Genomic DNA, 17,768 nt, shown 5'->3' with positions numbered 1-17,768 from the left:
CAGGTCTGTCAAGAGGATGCTATTGTTGCCTCACAAACTGCATGTCCTTACATGCCTGCCACTGAGGGCCTTGCCCTCCAGCAGATGACCAGAGGCTATAGTAGCCTCAACTGCATGTCCTCACATGCCTGCCACTGAGGGCCTTGCCCTCCATGTCTGACCACGGCAGACGACCAGAAGCTATCATGGCCTCAACTGCATGTCCTCACATGCCTGCCACTGAGGGCCTTGCCCTCCATGTCTGACCATGGCAGATGACCAGAGGCTATTGTGGCCTCAACTGCATGTCCTCACATGCCTGCCACTGAGGGCCTTGCCCTTGAGTAACCAAGGTCATTCCCACCCAGGGGAATGACCACCACTTGCAGGACCTTCTGCACTGAACCCTGCTGGAACAACATGGATAGGAGACCATCCCCAGCGCATACTCTGTCGACCCAGCCACCAAACTGTGGCCCACCATCAGAGGCCTGGCTGTGAACCAATGTGCGTTTGCGGCCCCATGGCCAGCCTAGAAGATCATGCCATGGCTGCAGAGTAGGCTGTGAAACTGCTCCATCCCCATCCAGCAACCTGCCAAAACAGAAACAATCATGAACAATTGGGTCCTGAACCTTCAGACTCACCCCAGGGGTGAATGTACTCCAGGTAGGCAATTCACCTGCCGGGTATGCAGCCCCAATTCCGTAGGAGCATGTCCCCCCAAAACCCCCATGCGTCTGCTCCCAGGCTCTGTGATGCTAGGCTGAAACTTTATGAGGGAAGATCCCTCCCTGAATATCAGGCAATCGGGCCTGTAGCTACAGGCCAAAAACCAAAACCAAAACACCATGACGCCCTCACGGGACAAGTGTCCAGTCCTGGGGCAGGATAAAATAATGGTGTGCCTCTTGCGCCCCTGGTCTGCCTGGAAACAAACGTTGGACAGCCGGATGGCTCGTACAGAAGTCTGACCCAGACCCAAACACTCCCACCCCCCCATCCGGAAGGCTCCAAAATTAAGTGTGAGGGCCGCTGCCTGCAACAGCTGGTCACAGGGCACCTCCCTGACCAACAATCCCTGGCGGGTCAGGTGAACACGGACACTTTGTATAGCCCCTGCCGGCCTGTAACTCCCAGAAATCCTCTCCTGCCCTCAGATAGCTGGTGAGCATGCTGGGGCAAAGATAGGCATATGGCCATCTCTGACTCCCCTCCCCCATCTCCCAGTGTGTGGTATGGGACTAGCAGTTCTCCCCCCCCCAGAGTCGGTCCCTCCTCTAACTGAAACACCATGGGCACACTGCAGGAAAGGGGGGGCACACCACAGGTTGGTGCGTAAGGCAGCCAAAACAAAACAAAAACCGCATCAAACCCTGAAGCTGTGGTAAGGCTGTGAAATCCCTGTTATGGCACCATAAACCCAGTGAACCCTGGGGCAGGATCCTCCATTTTCCCAGCTGCCAAATGAACCCCCTAGCTCATAGCCACGCTATAAATGGTGCCGTCAGGTGCTAACCTGCACCCAAAGTCCGCCCTAGCCATGAACCGTAAATCATGAAAATAGTGCCCCACTGCTTCTGAGCCCTCTCGTCTCCTGACTGTCCCTTCCAAGAAGGAGCTGAAGTGCTCCATACAAGAATACAGCAGTCCATAGGTAATGCTCTGCTGCATAGTCGACCAAAAAGGCAAAAACTCAAGAGTCGGCAATGCAGGCACATTATCTGCCACACTTGCCCATAAGGCACCTCTGCCACAGGCGCGCACCACATTGAATGCAGTGTAGTGCACTGTGCATAGACTATCCGGTATGAAACCACTACTGACTTACCCCACTTGTAGGGATGATAGGAAGGGGCCAATAACCCTGCCCAAGTGTATGTCTTTATCTATCGTCCCCTGGACGAGTGCGTCCGTACCTAAGGCTGATTTAAAATTGCCGGCCATAAGGGCAAGCCGGGGGCCACAGTATAGGATCCAGAAAACCACCTAATAAAGAAAAACCGCATCATAAAATGAGTCTCCCCAGAAACCGGGCAGTCTGCTAGCTGGGAAGGGACACTTTCCTTGAGCAGCCTCTGCTATCCTTCTGGCGTGTTTAATTGCGGGTTCATATCCAGCAGTTGTTAGATGGCATGGAGTTGAGCAATGTCATCTTCTAATGTCTGCAGATCAACTGACTCTTAAAAGCACAGGACTAGTGGCCTGTAAAACAAGGGTGGCCACCTTATCTACAGTCAGTTTGCAAACTAGCTAAAGAGAAGATGCAAGCAAACGTGCAGCCTGTACATGATTACTGCAAAGAATTCCATTATGTTCAGATAATTTACTCAGAGAAATATGACTTGGACCAATTCTATGCACATTTACTTATGAGAAAATCCCACTGAGTGTATTGTTACTTCTTCCCATGGAAGGGCGCCCATGATTGCGCCCATACAGCAGAATCCCAATTATGTTTACTCAGAATATCGCAGGGTTTTGAAGAACGTATTTGGGGAGGAGAAGCTTGACAGTGAAAAGAGGGGATGAGCTCCCTGTGCATTTGCGGAAGTGAGGTAGTTTTGGAGGTGAAGTTGCAGCACTAATTGGGATCCCTACTGGCTCCTGCAGCCTCCTTTCTGTCTGCGGCTGCCACCTGCCCTCCTCAAAAAGCCTCTGCTCTTTGTCATTACATTGCATAGCTCCAATCCAAATGGCCTCCAACTGATGGCCACATGTTTCTCCCTAAATGCTCTGGGATGAAACGTCACCCACAGCGTTCACTGCTTGCGGCTGCCATTTTAATGGTGCATGCCATAGAGGCCACCATTATATGATATCTCAGAATATTGCTACGTTATGACAGAGCATCTCCAAACTTTCCTGGTTTGCAAAGACAGTGTGGAAGTGGAATGGCCTTTTCAGTACATCCCTTAATAAAAGCATCCCCACAGATGGCTGTCCAGCTGCCCCTGGAATGTCCCTAGTGTCAGATAGCCCAGTACCTCTCTAGGTAATTGGTAAATGAATAGAAACAGTTGGTTTAAACTAAAAATACACTTCAGTATCAAGAAGAGGAGTCTACTCCTATTTCACTTTCTGTAGTGGGCGAGGGGCCCCCAATAGAAGTATCTCCTGGCCCCAACTGGTGGTGCCGAGGGCTGAACCTGAGGACCCTTTGCATGCAAAGCAAGTGATCTGTTACTGAGCTACAATCCTTCATCTCCAGGGTCCGAGATCCCTGTAAATGGTAAAATAACCCTAGCAATAACAACACATGAAGTGCATTGGCTATGTTCCACTCCTCCACAGCTGGGGGTGGGCGTCTACCCTCCGCCGTGGGAGCCCTGCCCTCCCCTTTCGGCCCACTTTGCCCCTTTTGGGCGGCATACTGAGATTGAGCATGTAGCCAGGTCTATTCCCTTCCGCTAAAGCCCCCCCCGGCCTATGCCCTGTTGCAGAAGCAAGGGGAGTGCCTCATCCAGAAAGGAGAGGTGGTAAGCGTGAGGGAGCACTAGAGGGGCCCTGGCACCTTCACAGCCTGGCCGGACTGTGCCCTCTTCTCACCCTGCAACCCCCAGTCACCAACCAATTGGCTCCCCTGTACAGCCCCAGACAATCCAGGCCTCCTGGGCCACCACGTGACCTAATGGGGTGTGTGACGGGGCTTATCTGGGTGCAGGATAATAAAAGGTGGGAATGCTTCTTTATCGAAAACAATGCTTTTAAACATAGAGGAGAGTGTCATATACAGCTGTGTTGCAATTGCACATTTGCTCTGTTGTGGTCTAGCTCCTACTTTTAAAAAGCATATTCCAAAAATCTGTGCTCAGCCTCTGTTTGAGAGCAAAGGTTATGACAGCCAGGAAAAATGTCTTGCACAGAGGAGGCAGATAGCATTACTATTCTCCTTTATCATTTATTTTATTTATTTATTTAATTTAATTTATATACCGCCCTAAGCCCAAGGGCTCTCTGGGCGGTGTACATAAAATAAAGCAATCAGGAATATATAAATACAATAAAACAATAGAATCAAACCAACAAAGGTAAACAAAAATAATCAAACAGTAGCAAAATACAACAATACATATAATAATACGCATTAAAATGCCTGGGAATATAAAAAGGTTTTCACCTGGTGCCGAAAAGATAGCAGCGTCGGCGCCAGGCACACCTCATCGGGGAGACCATTCCATAGTTCGGGAGCCACAACCGAAAAGGCCCTATTTCTAGTCACCACCCTCCGAGCTTCTCGATGGGATGGTTCTCGGAGGAGGGCCTTAGATGTTGAGCGCAGTGTACGGGTAGTTTCATATTGGGAGAGGCGCTCCACCAGGTATTGCGGTCCCATGCCGTGTAAGGCTTTATAGGTCAAAACCAGCACTTTGAATTTAGCCCAGAAACAAATAGGAAGCCAGTGCAGACGAGCCAGAACGGGTGTAATATGAGCGGACCTTCTTGTCCGCGTCAACAATCTGGCCACTGCATTCTGGACTAACTGTAGTTTCCGAACTGTCTTCAAGGGCAGCCCAACGTAGAGCGCATTGCAGTAGTCCAATCTAGAAGTGGGGGCCCTTCCCTTCCCTTTCAGCCCTCCTTGCCCTTTTTGGGTGGCATCCTGAGCTGGAGCTTAGCCAGGCCAATCCCTTTCAACTAAAGACCCCTCCACGGCCTATGCTCCATTGCCAAAGCAAGAGGGAGGGAGTGCCTCCCCAGAAATGAGGGGTGGTCAGCTTGGGGGTCCCTAAAGGGGGACCAGCACCCTCACAGCCCAGCCGGACAGTGCCCTCTCCTCACCCCGCACACCCTGGCCACCTACAGATAGGCCCCCTTATCCAGCCCCAGCAATCCAGGCAGCCTGGGCCAACAAGTGCCTACTTGGGGGGGGTGATGGGGCTGGAACCCAATTCCATTACTATGGGGTGAGTAAGGGGCAATAACCTTCCCACCCTCCCACAGGGATCCCCCTGGAGCTATCCTAGAAAGAAAGCAGCCACAGGGCCGCGTTGTCTGAGGAGCGCCACTGCCGCTAGGCCTTGCCGCCTCTGCGGTTAGTCGCTGCTGCTGTTGTCTGCGCCGCGCCACGCCACAGGCTCTGCTGATGCCTCCTGCAGACCTCCCCGGACTGGAGCCCCGTTGCTGCTGCCACAGCACCGCCGCTGCTGGAGGGACTCCCATGGCTGGGGGCTCTCTGCTGCCACGCCGCTGAGCCAGGGGCCTCACCGCTGCACCGCACTGCCCCGATCCACTGCAACGGCCAGCCGCACACCAAGGCCCAGCCTAGAACGAGCCCTGGGAAGCCACGTGCACTGGCGAGTGATCCGCCACCGCTGCCGCCAAAATTCAAAGGAGGGCGGGAGGCTGGTGGAGTGGCCTTAAATGGCCTTCAGCCGCCCCGCCTCCTTTCTGTGTGTCACAACGGCGCGCCGGCGCGCCGCGTGCACACACACACATGATGGCGGCCTGGGCTTCGGCTGCGGCTGCAAACATGCCCCTTTGCCCGGCAGGTACCGGGCACGGAACGGGATTAAGTGAGAGAGATTATGCTGGCTGCCTGAGTGGAGGGGTTGCACTTGGTTTGACGTGCAAAGATTTGAGTAGTGGCCTCAGCCTCCCTCCCCCCCCTTACCAGCGGAGAGACCACCATTGGTATCTTATGAATAAAAATAATTATTCTACTACCTCTGTATGTGTTTGTTTATTTTTAATGTTGTTTTAGGCTACTTAGATGTGCAGCAGCCAAGGCCAGCACCTTGTAGGTGTTTTTTTCTAAGTAACTGAAATGTAATTGTAGTGATTACTTTGGAGGAAAAGTAAAGTAATCAGTTACTTTCAGAGCAATTGTAATTGTAACGGTAATTACTACTTTTTTTGGCCATGTAACTGTAACTGTAATTTATTACTTATTAAAAGTAATCTTCCAAGCTCTGGTCTCTCTGTTGGAGACACAGAAACATGAAAGTTTCAAGGTGGAATTGGGGGTGTAGTCTTTGGGATTGCTCATGTTACTTGCTGGGGATCTTCCTTGTAGGAGTGCCTGTCTGCTTCCTTCAGCTCTACTTGTAAATAAATTCTTATTATTACATTTATATCTCACCTTTCCTTCAAGGAGCTCAAGGTGGTGTACATGATCCTCCCCCACTCCATTTTATCCTTATAACAACCCTGTGAGGTGCGTTAGGTCGAGAGACAGTGACTGGCCCACAGTCACTCAAGGAGTTTCATGGCTGAGTGGGGATTTGAACCCTGGCCTTCCAGGTCCTAATCCAACACTCTAATCACTACATCCTAGACATAAATATTATAAAGACACTGTAAGTCTCCAGTACTTTCAGCTCCAATGGAAACTCAGCCTGATAGCACCACAGGCTGATCAATTGCAAATTGTAGCCAAATCGATTTGGTTATCTTGATTTGATACGTTTAGTGCTAAACTTGTGAAGAGTAGAGTTACGGTGCCTTGCAAAAGTAATCAGACCCCTGACCAATGCTCTCATATTATTGAATTACAAATGGTACATTGTAATTTCGTTCTGAAACACTGAAACTCAAAATCAGTTATTATAAGGTCACATTGGTTTTATGTTCAGAAATGTTTATAAGAACCATAAAAAACAAACATGTTGCTTGTATAAATATTCAACTCTCACACATATTAATATTTGGTAGAGCCACCTTTCACTGCAATAACAGCTTTAAGTCTTTTGGGGTAGGTATGTATGTATGAATGAATGAATTTATTCTTACGGTCGGAGACCAATATAAAACATCAAAAAACAATATTAGTACAACACAGGTTGAAACATGAAGCACTTTCTGTGCAAAGGCCGGGACTGCCTAAAAGATCAGCGCTCAGGACTGTACGGACGGTTGGACTAGCAATGTTCTGCAATGTGTAATTGCTGCAGCACAGAATCTCGCAACCCTGCTTGTAATTTGAGGGTTTTGGTCTGATAAAAGATATCTGACATAAAATGCAGCGTCCCTACCCAGAATTTTTTGGATAATCGGGGTAATAGTTATAAGACAAAAATCGTGATATAAAGCGCAAGCTAAAAGTACATGGCCAACAGTTTCCACTACCCCCGCACCACAAGGGCATAGGTGCTCAGCAAAAGGAATCTTTCAGTATCTGCCATCTAGGAGAGCTGACGGTAGTACATTAAGCTTCACCAGCTTGAATGCCTTTCTGAGCCTAGAGGTGGAAAAGGAAGTTAGATAGTGTGCAGGGGCAAAAGCCCCAGTGGTAAGAGTAGGGCCAGGGTTGGTAGGGATCCCGGATAGGTATGTACCAGCTTTGCAGTTGGATATCACTTGTAGACCGCAATTTTCAAAGAGCACCACAGCTTCTCAATGGGATTGAGATCAGAACTTTGACTGGGCCACTGTAGGACATTAACCTTTTTGTTCTTGAGCCACTCCAATGTTGCTTTGGCCTTGTACTTGGGATCATTGTTCTACTGAAAACTGAATTTCCTCCCAAGCTTCAGCTTTTTAGCGGACTGAAACATGTTCTCTTGCAGTATTTCCCTGTATTTTGCTCCATTCTTCCTTCAGGTTTAACAAGATGCCCAGCTCCTGCTTATGAGAAGCATCGCCACAGCATGATGCTGCCACCACCATACTTCACTGTAGGGATGGTGTGCCTTGAGGCATGGGCAGTGTTAGGTTTGACCCACACATAGAGGTTGCAGTTTTGGCCAAAAAGCTCTATCTTGTTCTCATGTGACCACAAAATCTTTTACCACATCGCAGCTGGGACACTCTAATGCTTTCTGGCAAACTTCAGATGTGCTTTCAGTTCTGAGTAACGGCTTCTTTCTTGCTACCCTCCCATACAGGCCAGTGTTATGAAGAGCTCTTGATATGGTTGACTGGTGCACCATTACTCCACTCCCAGCCACTGAAGTCTGTAGGTCCTTCAAAGTGATTGTTGGCCTCTCTGCGGCTTCTCTCACAAGTCTTTTTGTTCAAGCGCTGACTTTTGAGGGATGTCCTTTCCTTGGCAGTGCCTGGGTGGTGTGATGCAGCCTCCACTTCCTGATTATTGATCCAACTGTGCTCACTCGGATATTGAAATACTTGGATATTATTTTGTACCCTTTTCCTAATCTATGCATTTGTATGACATTCTCTCTTCACTTCTGTAGAATGCTCTTTGGTCTTCATTTTCCTTCAGATCCACAGCCTGACCATGATCCTTCAACAGTGGGGTTTTTATCCTGACAACGTGACAGCAACTTTAATGGTTCACAGGTGAAGGCCAATGGCAAGGTAATTGTGTCCTCGAAGGGGCAATTTCTGTCATCTGTGTAAACTGGGAGCTTCCACAGCACAGGGTTTGAATGCTTATGCAAGCAACATGTTTCAGTTTTTTATGTTTCTTACAAACATTTCCCAACATAAAACCAATGTCACCTTACAATATTTGATTTTGAGTTTCAGTATTTCAAAATAAAATATAATACATAACAAAATTACAATGTACCATTTGTAATTCAGTAGTATGAGAGCATTGGTCAGGAGTCTGATTACTTTTGCAAGGCATTGTATGTTAATACAGAATTTACTGTGCCCTTGTGTTTGCCATTTGGGGAGTGTATTTCTTTTTGTCTTTGTTTTGTTTTTCTTTGCAATTAAATTATTTCAAAAAAAGATAGCACCATTCCTAGAACATCTCACCACTTGGGGAAGTGGGAAGTATAGAACAAGCCAGTCAAACGTTGAGGGCTCCCATACTCTAGTCAAGAAGGCAGATCTTAGCAGACTGATATGCTGTGTCCAGAATACTCACCCACCAAAACAAACCCCTCTTCTTTCCCCAGATGAATTGAGAAACTTAAGTGCGTGTGGCTAAATGCCTCTTTTAAGTCTTTAATAATGAAGTATGAACACAGCTGCTCAGACAGATGCATCACAATATCCTCCGCTAAATCAAGAAGGCCTCATTATGCATGAATGATTAATACTGTTTATTGATCATATGCACCATCTAAACTGAGCAAGGTCCTTGGACAAGCAAAGCAAGACATAGTTCCTTCTTAAAGTCTAATTTTAGATGCTATTTCAGTTCCTTGGATTGAACATCAGTGGAAAACATTAGGTTGATCCCAATACCACTAATAAAAACAATAAACTCTGGCAGGTGAAATAGGGAGAAGACATAACGGATGTTGCAGTAAAAAAAGTGCTGTATTCTAGGATTGCTGCCAGTTGTCTAAATTATTGTTTGGCTTGGGTTTTTTGCTCTTTATTTTTTTTCCTTTAAAAAACTGATCTGCTATGATTTGTGTGTTTTTTCACTGTTGCAGTTGCAGAAATTTTCAATTTAGATAAGATGTAATAGTAGTAGTAATAAATCCCACCATATTCAGAACATATAATTTGACCTGGAGCCATTCTTTGGCAAGTTATACCCATTACTGGAGTTCACATGGAAAACATGGTTATTGTATGGTATGAGGTCTGTTGAACCAATGACTTCATAGAAAGATCTGAAAGAAGAGAGATGACATCACACAGGTGTCCCAAGAGACAGGATGAGCAGCAACAGAGAAAAGGCAGAACCATTTGAAGTTTAGGATATTTTAATCCCCATCAGATATATTTTGCATTATTTAAAAACCAGATATTCTTGTTCATACCCAAAATTCTTCAAGAGTCCCAATTTAGTTTGCGTTAGTCCTTTGCTCTTATCACATGACTATTTTCCTGTGCAGTCTGTGATGAAATATTTAAGAGCTTCTGCACGAAATATTACTTCTGACATAAGCTTTGCTTATGCTGGCATCATCCCGAGCACATTTCAGCAAAACTAATTTGGAAGCTCAATGATGCTTTGAGGAGGATACTTTCAGCTAAACCCTGTATTTCTTGTTTGGGCATTTTAATATTGGGAATGCTAGCTATAAATTTCACCCACCATTTCACCTTGGCTGATTATTCATGGGATCTTTGGTATTTGTTAAGGATCTTCAGTCGAGGCTGCTGGTCTGCTTGTCCCTGCCTGTGAGATAAATAACTTTTTCGGCACACAAAAAACCTCCAGAGAAGATAGACTAGTCAAGAATGACGGGGCTATAGCAAAGCATTTTTTTGAGCCTCTCCCATGATTCTGTTTTGCACTGCAAGCAATTTTTTAAAAGGTTTCATCCACTTTAAAAAGAAATCCAAATATTGTTTCTTAATGGAAATGGCACACAATAGAGCTGTTGGTGTTTAGCTACTATACAGGATTTGTTTTTCTTCTAGCAAACATCATATTTTAATTAACAGGCAGGGGGTTGTCTTGATTTCCTTTCTTTGTTTTTTACTGTGCCTAATTTCCATGTGGCCCAGTAAGAGCACAAGTCTAACACGCACATACACATGACGTTGATGGCTTGAGGCCAGTTAGGATTGCAAATGGTTGCCTCTCTGCTGGCCTCCATTGGCAGGGAAAAGCACCACCAGTTGGTGGGGGCTCTGCCAAGGAGACCTCAGCTTCATCCAGATGGGTGGAAAGTTACCACTGGTAGCTTTTCCACCAACAGTAGCAATTGGAAAGCCCTGCAATGGGGTTTGTGAGGGTAGGGCAGGGCAGAGGAGGCCGCCAGAGGTTTTGGATCCAGTGCCTTCAAAGCCCTGTGGGTTCCTGAGAACCCCAATTCTTGAATCCCTCAGCTATGCCAGCCTTGAGCTGGCACAGAGAAAAAATATGGATCCCCACCCCTTCCTAAGCTATATCTTTGATTGCCCAAGTAGGACAAATTGTGCAAATTAAAGAAACTCACAAATAGGGTAAAAAGAAGTAACCTGCCCACCCCCAATACACACAAAGACAAAGAGAAGAACATAAAGCATTCTTCTGACATCACTAGAACTTCTCTAAAACGTGTCTTGGGCACAGCTTTATAAAATCCTGCATGAAATGATTTATGGTCCATGGTTTAACTAAATCTATGGTCCATGGTTTAACTAAATTTTGTACAACAGCTCACAACCAGATGAACCACTGCATTGAATCTGGCATAAAGGTCCTAGCCTTGGATACCTCATGCCAGACAACAAATGTACGGGCTGGGACCTGCCAAAATACAGCAGCTTGCTTTGGCCTTGTCATGACAGTGCATCTTTCCCCTTTCTTGCTCTGCTACACAAAGCCCAGAGTCCCACTGCCCTAATGAGAGCAGACTGAAGGAGAGAAGGTATTTGTATTGCTGCATCATGAGCTAATGATATACATTTTATTACATAATGTTTTTATATGAATTCTGTCAATGGTATAATGCATTTATGTGTTGTAAGTCACTTGGAGACTTTTTGGTAGCAAGCAACTAACATGTCTAATAAATAAGAATTCACAGTGCCAGTGATAGGCGTGTTGCATTGGGACTAGGGTCCAAGTCCTGGGTTAGCCATGAAATTCAGTGTGCCTTCGGCAGTCAGTGTTACGTAGCAATGTGCAAATCTGTCAATTTCAGTTTCTCATTTAGTGCAAATTTCTCCTAATACACCCATTTTAATGCAATTTTGCCTAGTACATTTCTGCAAACAATTTCTCCAATACAATATTTTATTTATTTATTTATTTATTTATTTAAAATATTTATACCCCGCCCTTTTTCCAAGGAACTCAGGGCGGCTTACAAATAAAAACCATAATCAATTAAAAACAAGCAATATACAGTTTAAAACAATTAAAAATAGATTAAATCAGTAAAAGTTAAAAAAGACAATATTAGTTAAAAGCCCGTCTGAATAAAATAGTCTTAACCTGGGCACGAAAGGATGAAAGTGAGGCAGCCAGTCGAACCTCGCTAGGGAGGGAATTCCACAATCTAGGGGCAGCCACTGAAAAGGCCCTATTCTGTGTTTTTACAAAGCAAGCTTGTGAGAAAGATGGAATATTGAGCAGGGCCTCACTAGATGATCTCAAAGCTCGGACAGGGTCATAGAGGGAGACACGATCTAACAGATAGCTTGGACCTAAGCCATATAGGGCTTTATAGGTTAAAACCAGCACTTTGAATTGTGCTCGGAAACAGATTGGAAGCCAGTGGAGCTGGTACAACAGCGGGGTTGTATGTTCTCTGAGCCCAGCTCCAGTTAACATCCTGGCTGCAGCTCTTTGTACCAGTTTAAGTTTCCAAGCAGTCTTCAAGGGCAGCCCTATGTAGAGCGCATTACAGTAGTCCAATCGGGATGTAACTAAGGCATGTGTCACTGTAGTCAAGTCTGACAGGTCAAGGAACGGGCGCAGTTGGCGTACCAATCTTAGTTGAGCAAAGGCACTCCTTGCCACAGCCGAGACCTGTGCCTCCAGGTTCAAGGCCAAGTCCAGGAGAACTCCCAAACTGCGAACCTGTGATTTCAGGGGGAGCGTAACCCCGTCCAGCACAAGTTGGATCCCTATTCCCTGATCCGCCCTTTGACTGACAAGGAGCACCTCTGTCTTGTCAGGATTTAATTTCAGCTTGTTCGCTCCCATCCAATCCATCACTGATACCAGGCAACGGTTCAGAACCTTGACGGCTTCCTTAGTTTCGTTAGATGGAAAAGAAAAGTAGAGTTGGGTGTCAATACTTTTTCTGTATGTTATTTTCACTAATTTAAGCATTTTTATGCACACTTTACCTGGATATATGCTCCAAATCAACTTGAATGAATTCACCTTCCTGAATTTGCTGGTATGTGATCAAATACCACCCGAAAATAGCGACAGTCTGGCAGCACCCATAGAGGTTGTTGTGGGAATAACATGGTTCCCTGAACATCTTGGAAGAAAGAGGGGCAACCCCACTATCACTAAGCTAACCTACCTCATGGGGCTTTTGGGAGGATAAAAGAGTATACCCCCTCACGTATGCTGCTTTGGGCTTCCTGGGAAAGAGAAATGCAGAAGTGATAGCAGCGTCGGCAGTAGGCATGACTGTGCCCTTGGGCACCAGACTGCCCCAGACCCAAGTCATCATGCTCCCCAGCAATCCCTCCCAATGCAAGCAATGTAGGCTTAAATAGGCCCATCCAGCCTACCTCCCACGTCTCTGCCTCAGCATGCTGTGCGTGCGGACCTGCCACCACTCAACGTGGGGGTGTGTGTCAACCCCTTAGGGACACACCTTCTGCCATCTTGGGTGATGGCAGGCATGTGTGCACAATATGCTGGTGCAGCGACACGGAAGGTAGGTGGGGCAGGCTGGAAGGTAGGTGGCTCTTGTTCTGTGTTCCATGGCAGTGTCAGGTTGCTGGGTGTGATTTGCCCCATGACCCACTGCTGGTGCAGATTGTAGAGTGGGCGCTCCACCCTTCCAGCCTAAGGAGGAGCCCTTCTGGGTCCCAGAGACCATCGCCCAGTGCTCAACCTGGCCGCCCATTGGTGCTGGGCCTGAGTGATAGACAGCACTGCAGTGCCAGTTAAACCAGAGGTCATTTTCATTGTGAAGACTGAGGGTTACAACAGTAGAGATCCCTCCTATTGCACGCCTACATTATCCTGTGCCCAACCTTTCAGTCCTACAAAAGAATCATGAAGCCGGCTAGAACAACAGCATTGTTCACAACAGTGAGGCACATCTTGGCTGTTTAGAGGGCTCCAATAAAAGCCAGCATCTCTATGTAACAACTACAGAACCATCCAATCTCCCTGAGCAAGAGAGAGAAGCGATCCACACCAGCAACAATCATTTAGATGTCTGTTCTTCTATGCAGGGAATGTTTGCATCAGAATTAGGGATGGCCGAGAATTCCAATGGAAATTGCCAATATTCACTTATTGTCCCATGTCCAGAAATCGATGTCCTCTTACAATATAAATAACAAAGTCTGAAATGTTTTTGCATGACCGTGTTTCTTTCCCAAAGGCTGGCTAGAGCTTTTAATGGAAGAAAAGGCAACCTTGCACATTTTTAGCGTAATCTACAGACTACTAAATTAGCTTATAGTGAACAAATATCTAACTGCTTGCCCTAGAAAATGGCATGTGGCATTTGGCTTACCTGGTGATTGAGCTGATGCAGAAGGTTACACACTGGCACAGCAGCAAGGGCCGATACTACTGTGCTGGCAATATGACCATCAAAATATATTGAAACTGTAGGAAACAAATTATTTCAGCTGCTGACTTCACCTGTAATTTGGTCATAGGAGTGCATTAATTGGCAGAATGCACTTGTCCAACTAGCCAAGCACAAGATACAGATGTAGCTACTTCTGCAAGGTGATCAGTGTGCCATTTTGCTACTCTACCTATGTGTAGAATTGGGCTATAATGAAGCCGTTTGTGCACCATTGCGCTGCATTTTAAATTTCAGAATGGATGAGTAAAAATGTAATTCCCTTCAGCAGTCAGTGTAAAGAGCCAGCAACAAGATTCTGACTTTTGCTTGGGCTGCCAAGCGATAATGATAGCTCTGCAAGCAGCAAAATCTTTTATTAATCATTCACATTTGTGAAACCCTTGCCATGCTGGCAAAGTTCCTTTTCCCACAAAGTTATTACTCTGAACAATCCATCCCACTTGTTGTCATAGTCAAACTTTAATTCATAGAAATAATGAGAAAACGGAAATTCAAAGGCTTCTGCGGCACCAATAACAGCCTGTGAATCACCTAAATGTTAGTATGCAAAGTTCATGCAGATCTTGGCATTGTAACCATTATGACAGACATTGCAAACAGAGCCTTAATGGAGCAATGCATTCTCGGTGAGCTATGTAATAGGAAATCCTGGCCTGTTGCTAACTAGCTGTATGTATGTCTACGCCTCCTTTAAAAAGCTATAACAGAAGAAATGAAACAACTGCCACATTATGAGAAAGCAGCCTTATGGATATGGTAAAGTAAGATGAATGGCTGTCATTTTCCACATCCTAATACAGAATAACAGACTCTCAGAGCTAATCTACACAAACAGCAGATTGCATAGTGAAACAGTTCCTGGACTTGGCTGCTTCATTCTACAGATCTGACAATGATTGAATGCTCCCTTGTATTAAAAAACAAATATTCCTGCACACAGAAAACTAGCAAATCAGGAGAAGCCAAGGCTAAAGCTGTTCTTCCTAATATGTGAAAGGATATTTTTCCATAGGGAAACATGGCACATGTGGTCACCCACCTTCAGACTGAAGCAGTCCAGTCCAGAAACATGTTTAACTCATGATATGCTGTTCATGTAGGCTGGCCATCAACTGAGGGACCACACTTCACTCATGTGGCACTGGCAACATACAGTATGACAGCTGCCCTGTCACCACTGGTACTGAATCCTGCCTGAGAGACCCTGGAGATCTGCCTCCAGTCAGGGAAGACAACACTGAGCTGTATGGATCAACAGTGTGACTGAGTATAGGCGGTTTCCTTTGTTAACACAGGCTATGAGCACACCAGTCACCTACAACAAAGCGTTTCCATTGGCCACACCTGGAGGGGCAATGGGTTGATCTGCCACTCGGTTGTGAAATCTCTTTGAAGCTGAATTAAAAAACCACCACCACCACCCAGCTGAACTGATCCCACCAGGTTTTACAGTGAAATGGGGTGGGGTTTAACTAACGTTATGTGCCCCATTGTCAGAAAAGAGAGGTGGAGATGCACTGGAACTGGCAAACAGTAAGTATGTCTCTTCCTTCAGAAATCCTATGAGCTGCAGGGCTCATCTATATGGGAGCATTTCTTCGTAGGAAATACATTTCTTTTACCTTCACTTTTCATTTGCATCATCTGTAGCTCCTGCTCAATGTTACCTGCCAATCACTTTTTCCCATTCACACAAGCAAGCATTTCTCTGGGGAGGATTAGTCTTGCTTCTTCCTTGTGGCCCTGCCCTTTAATTATACATTTCCACTCCCTCTGGTTGCTAAGGTGAACAAGCATGCTCAGTCTGTTCTATCAGTTGTAGTAGGTTCCTTTAAAAAAAACCCAGAGTGTGAATATCTGTGTTTTCTCTGGTAGGATACAGCTGAAATACAATTCTTTGTTTGAACAGTGTTATGCTCTTGCACACAAGTTAGGGAAAAAGACAATAAAGGCACCATTTGCAGCAACATAAAAAAGGCCATCAGAATGCAGGACTGCAACTGGAAGTTGCTTGTCAGACTATAGGAAATAAAATGAATGAATAGAGGAGGAGGAGGGAGTGGGGGTGAAGAGGGGAACGATTGACACACCCACCTAAAAGCATTGGAGCAAAGCATCTGCAAGCACTAGAGAAAGGAGTGAAGACTTTTTTCTTCCCTTTTCATATTATCAGTGGATTGGGTTAGTATAAATTTACAGGGGACAAACTGCGTGATAGCTTCTGTTTGCTGGTAACGTCATATGAACCATGCAAATTTAAAGGAGATGTGAGTAGCACCAAATACACAGTAAACCACCATGTAGATGAGTCCACAGATTCAGTTCAGTTTGGATTCAAAGGACTGAGCTGTTCAGTTCCATTTTTCTATTCATGAAAGGGGGGGATCTCTCTAACTATAATTTAAGGGCTATACATGGGACCTAACACTGAACTGTGCATTATATATAATAATTTCCATTTTATACATTTGACTGTTTAGTTTATCAGCATTTTCAGCATATTTTTTCAGCATTTGCCCCAAGCCACAACACACATTTTAGTTAAGGGGAAAGACTGGTTTGTGTGAGAGAGAGTGTTGGGAGAGAGATGAAGTTGGGAGTAGGAGAGAAAACTGAGTTGACTGGAGACTGAAAGCATATAGGGTACAACAAGGCCTCTCTTTGGAGACCTGATACAAGGTAGCAGATCTGCTGCCTTGCCAGAGTGCCAGGTGCCTTCATCCTTTTGCATTCTAATTGTATGCCTGTAAATAGAACACTGATGTAAAGCTAAACTATGTTACAAAAGCAATAATGAGGATGCCATCAAGGGAGAAACCTTGCAAGTCCAATACTGATTAAAACCCAAACTGGCACGAATATTGAGGGATAAAAAACATCTGCTAAGTTGCACACAGCTCTTTCAGTTTTAAAATAGATCTCCTTCCTCAGTAGAATGAAAGGGATAACAACCAACTTAGTTTTTGTTCCCTTCTCTCACTGCATTGAAGTGGTGGAAGAAAAGGTAGCAAGACTGTATAGTTACTAATCTGTTATAGGGAAGAGTTATGCCTGGGTGAAGAGACATATAATTCAAAAAGGCACAATCTTTCAAAAGCTTCCACAGTTTATTTATTGCCTGCCTTTCTTCAAATGGCACCAAAGTGCCAACAACTAATTCTAAAATACAGTCCAATCATAAAAAATAATCCCATAATAATAGTTTAAAAACGTGAATTAAAAAAACTCCTTTCTAACAATTATCAAAAGCTTTTCTAGAAAGAAGAGCTTTATACACGTTTTGAAAAGCCTGTACAGACAGGGTTCATTGGAGAACATCTTCCAGAAATCTGGTGTGAAGTGCTCTAACTTTCATCTGCTGGATGGGTGTTTTAAATATGCAGCCTATAATCTCAATTTTGATATCGTTTTACTATTTTAATTGTTATTTTAATTGGTTGTATGATTTGTAACCTGTCTTGGGTTGATGTTCCTAGAGAACAATGGGCAAGAAATATAACTAACAAGTTTAGTTACTAAATAATAGCTATTAAAATGTACCAGTGATTAAAATTTGCCTTCATTGATTAACCAGCTAGAGCTATTGTTTTGTTGTTGTTATGTGCCTCCAAGTCGACTACGACTTATGGCGACCCTATGAATCAGTGACCTCCAAGAGCATCTGTCATGAACCACCCTGTTCAGATCTTGTAAGTTCAGGTCTGTGGCTTCCTTTATGGAGTCAATCCATCTCTTGTTTGGCGTTCC

Source organism: Rhineura floridana, chromosome 4 (genome assembly GCF_030035675.1).
Source record: "Rhineura floridana isolate rRhiFlo1 chromosome 4, rRhiFlo1.hap2, whole genome shotgun sequence".
NCBI lineage: Eukaryota > Metazoa > Chordata > Lepidosauria > Squamata > Rhineuridae > Rhineura > Rhineura floridana.
This window is presented reverse-complemented; position numbering follows the sequence as displayed.